The 4,882-nt window shown below is 38.8% G+C and overlaps 1 long non-coding RNA gene across 1 annotated transcript; it reads left to right on the forward strand.

The window, feature by feature from the left end:
- Window positions 1–1,728: 1,728 nt before the first annotated feature.
- Window positions 1,729–2,445, forward strand: LOC129571419 (uncharacterized). Its single transcript, XR_008688273.1, has 3 exons — window positions 1,729–1,820; window positions 1,897–1,995; window positions 2,334–2,445. It is a non-coding gene; the product is annotated as an uncharacterized LOC129571419 (long non-coding RNA).
- The last annotated feature ends 2,437 nt before the right edge of the window (window positions 2,446–4,882 follow it).

Below are 4,882 nucleotides of genomic sequence, written 5' to 3' on the forward strand. Positions count from 1 at the left end.
GAGCGTCACTCCATTTTAACCTCGTCTAGAGGTTTTTCATCTGATATCACTACTTTTGTAAGGCAATTATTCTCGGAAAAAATACACTTTTGTCAGAAATATGTCTGTTTTAAGGTCTTATCATTGGGAAATTATAATTTTTCGGGTAAAACATTTGCATATACATTTCACAAGTTTTGTAAATAGCAAATTTCCACTTTCATTTAAAAAGTCCCATTTTCTCCTTATTGGAAATTGTAAAATGTGATTAAATTTCAAAATATCCATTAAAAGAGTTTTGAAGTAATTTTAGACACATTATTTCATTGAAACATATTAATTTCCAACCACCAAAGCTCTGGAAAGTGCATTTTTTATGTATCCCCCGAACAAAAGTTCAATTTCATACATTCAGATGCCAAAATGCCGATTTATGACCAAAATGACAACGAAATGGATATTCAAGTGTTCGTGGACTCCCATTATTTTCACGAAAAAATAGCAGTTTTCTAAGACCAAAATGACATCAGAGGTGTATTTCACGTGTTTCCGAACAAAAATGTCATTTTCAGTGAAAATAGAGCAAGTTGAAAAATTCACTTCAATCCGACCTATTTTTCGACCATGAAATGCCCTCAGATTGCATTGTGACCACTTTTAATCGATTGCTCGTCGAAAATTGAGCGGATATGGTCTTTCGTGAACCTCTTTCAGCCAGTCAATGCGTATTTTTGGCAGCAATTTCATCGTAGAATGCGACTCTTCGTACAAATTCCGTTCATTGATGAATTGCCTATGCCCAGAACTTTGAAATACGAATTTTCACGGATATGTGGCATATGCCATTTTGTTGGTATGGTGGCCGGCTACAAACGCTCAGTTTTTGGTAAAACTTTGTAGGGCTGATTTTTGAGAAATCGCGTTTGGTGTTAAATTTAAGGGGGTCGATTTTTCATAAAAATCGACTTTTTTCTTTTATATCACATAAACATTGGCATGTGTGTATGGAACTTTTTGAAGGTCTTCTCAAATAATTACGAGCTGACTTTGTCCGATGGGTGTCTGAGTTGATCTAGTGTGCGAAATAAATACTTGAAAAAATCGTATACATGCAGGCTAGTGAAGCCATAGCCAGCTCTCCTGTAATGAAAATGTCAATCTGAGGACGGGTTTCGATGTGGCCCGACACTAGCTACAGCTCAGGCATATCGGCACCGGAATCTGTGGGGGTCAAAAAAGTTTCCGGACAGACGAACGAACGAACGGACGGACGCACAAATCAATACTAAAAATCAAGATCAAACTGCCAATGCCCATAACTTTTTCGTTTTTGGACCAATCAGGATACTTAGACCGGCGTTGGAAAGGTGGCGAGGAGGAGCTTCTCTTGGACACCTCAGACCACCCCCTGGGTACCCCCTTCGTAAGATATGGGTATAGATTTCAAAATTTATGGAAATTTTCCAACCGCTATATTTTTGTCTAGACCACACTTTAATCATGGGGGATATGATGTTTCCGACTATTTGGGCCAAGACCTTTCCAACGGTACTTAACATGCCGGGGCCCAAATAGTGTCCTGAGAAAATAGCATATTTACTGTATATATACTCGTGACGCAAAAACTGGCATTTTTTGATATTTGGCTTGAAATGCACAGTCTATGGTGCGTCACTTGTCGGACTACCGTCCTCCGTGATATTGGTTCAAAATTGGTTTGATCTTTTTCATCGATTTGTATTATTTTTCAGGTCACAAGGATGTCGTTGAATTGCTTCTCGAAAATAAAGCCAATGTTAATATTAGAAAAGGTGAAGCTCTTCGTTTAGCTGTTGTAAATGGTAATGTTGAGTATTCATTTTCGCTGAATAAAAAAGATTAGTTTGATCTTTTTCATCGATTTGTATTATTTTTCAGGTTACAAGGATGTCGTTGAATTGCTCAATAAATATAATGCCAATGTTAATTTGCAAGATGTTTATGGTCGAACACCTATTTATTATGCTATTCAAAAAGGTATACTATTTACAATGGTAATGCAGGATGTTAATTTTCAAAATATTCACAGAGAACTAAAATTGTGTCCGCAAGAGGTCAAAGAAAGTGATCAAAACCATAGAAAGACAAAAAATATTCGTGTTGTTAAAATAATGCAGTCAGTAAAATTGATCATTCACAAACTTTAAAGTCAATTCATCTCACCTTCACCGCCGCAAAGACAAAACAGATATTTTTTTTTTTGTCTTTTTCATGGATTGGACCGCATTCTTTGACCTTTCACGGACAAAATTTCAATTTTTACTTTTGTGTGAGTAAGAAATTGGTTTGATCTTTCGAACTGTATTATTTTTCAGGCCGCACGGATATCACCAAACTTCTCATGGAAAATGGAGCCGTTCATCATTAAATCAAATGAAAATTGCACAATGCACACTCCAATGAATCAACGCAGTGAAGAGACATCACATTCAAATAAAATGTTTGTTGAAGAAATCCAACGAAAGAATATCTTACCGATTTTTTGTTTCTGTTTTATACATCCCAGATTATAAATACTTATTTCCGTGTGTGTACACTGTACATTCATTGGAATCTCAGAATTCTTGAAAAGCTGTCCATATCTCTATAGAAAGTGTTACTTATAATTATAAGGCAATGGTTTCGATGGGCTTGAAAGTGAATCGTAAAATATCGGTGGACTATAGAAATCGTCAAATTATTTTCGAGTCTAACACCTTAATGATATCACAAAAATGACAAATAAAAATTATTTGAACACACCTGAATGCATTTCGAACTGTACACAGTTCATCATCAGCATCACGACTGTTGGTTAAATTGTCGCTTCGGCACAAATTCGTCATCTCACTCATCATTCATTAGACAAAACACAAACTCACACAAACACAAACGCATAACGAAACGAATTGTTTTTGGTAACAGTTAAATGAGACGGTCGATAAGGCTTGATGTGATATTGCCTTCGTCTAAATTTATTGCGTTCGGGTCTTTTTTAATGTAGAAGTATTCATAGGCGTCGACTCGACGGGTGCTATCAAGGTGTTCTCGTAGAGAACATATACAAAAATGAGGTTACCTGGATAAAAAATTGACCAGGCGGCCAGGTAGTCATTTGAGTTTGAAAAGCGATCCAAAAGTGGTGTCCGTCATTTTGCGAATCGATGATGCAAAATTTTTCTTTGAGGTCACTGCTGTGAACAGTTCCAGCACCATGTTCGCTATTTTGCACATTTGAGGAATTGGAGCCTCGCGCACCAACTTCATGTGCTTGTCATTGACCTTGAATTGTTCGCTGTGTCTCAATGAACGCCCATGATTAAATGAGACTTTGTCACTAACTGTTAGACAGTTAGCGTTACCGTTAATGATGTCGTAGAAAAAAGTCAATGACGCGTTGACACTTCTACGGCGAAGACTAACCATGTTCAAGTCTGACAATCGCTGCTCGTACGATGTGATTGAGTATTGGTTGTGTACGGATGGGTATTCTCGACGAGCGTACATAGTGAATTGGCGTTGCACGGATTCAATTTTGTCACTGTGGATTTTGTGGAATGGAAGCCATACCATGGCGCAGTAATCGAGGTGAGATTGAACCAATGCAAAATACAGCGATTTTAGTGTGGTAACGTTGGTGATATCGTGGCAGAAGCGTTTGACAAAGCCAAGTGCAGCCGTTGCCTTCGAAGTGACCATGTCGATGTGTTTGGCAAAAGATAGTTTTCTGTCAATTAGAACACCCAAGTCCTTGTGTTCAGTCACTTTGTCGAAGGTGTGGTCGCCATAGGTGTAGTTTGTTTCCAAATGCTGACGTTTCTTGTATTGGGTCAATTCGAAAGTTTCCGCCGCTGACATTTAAATGTCGCCACTTGTAACTGAACGTAGCTTGACAAGTGAATCCAATTGCATTTTGTAGATGTGACATTTAGCAATCTAACTCAGAGCAGAAAGATTCATTTTTCGTTCTGCGTCATTGTTTTTGAATCGATTGAAAATGGATCGTGATAAGGTGTTTTTTCGAGGGGCCCTTCTTTTCTTATTTGATTCGAAGAAAACTGCCGCTGAGGCTCATCGAATGCTGTCGGATACTTATGGCGAGCAAGCTCCATCGGAACGAAGCTGCAGAGAATGGTTTCATCGATTCAAAAGTGGTGATTTTGACTTGAAAGACAAAGAACGTTCAGGTCGGCCAGAAGCGATTGAAGATGTCGATTTGCAAGCATTATTGGATGAAGACCCAACCCAAACGCAAAAAGAACTTGCATTGCAGTTAAACGTCGGCCAAACAACCATTTTCAGACATTTGCACGCCATGGGAAAGATTCGGAAGCTGGGAAAATGGGTTCCACATCAACTGTCTGAAGAGCAACTTCAAGCACGAATCGCAATATGCACAAAACATCTTGCAGAGCACAAAAGAAACAGTTTTTTGTATCGGATTGTTACCGGCGATGAAAAGTGGGTTCATTACGAAAACCCCAAGCTTAAAGTAGCGTATGTTGATCCCGGCCAACCGGCGCCATCCCAGCCAAAACGAGATATTCATTGCGATAAGGTTATGCTGTGCATCTGGTGGGATATGAAAGGAGTCGTGTATTATGAGCTGCTAAAACCAGATCAAACGATTAATAAGGAACGCTATCGAATGATTTGGCTCATGCATTGAATGAAAAACGGCCATTAATAGCTCGAAAACACCACAATGTTTTGTTCCACGATGACAACGCTAATAGAGGTGTCAACGGACACGGACAAAAATTCGGACAATAGTGTCCGTCCGTCCGAAAACCGAAAAAAAAATTCGGGCGTCCGGTCCGAATGTCCGAAAACCGAAATTTTTTTTCGGACGTCCGGTCCGAATGTCCGAAAACCAAAAAAAATT

Source organism: Sitodiplosis mosellana, unplaced genomic scaffold (assembly GCF_009176505.1).
Source record: "Sitodiplosis mosellana isolate CC-2019 unplaced genomic scaffold, AAFC_SMos_1.0 Smas_scaffold_2417, whole genome shotgun sequence".
NCBI lineage: Eukaryota > Metazoa > Arthropoda > Insecta > Diptera > Cecidomyiidae > Sitodiplosis > Sitodiplosis mosellana.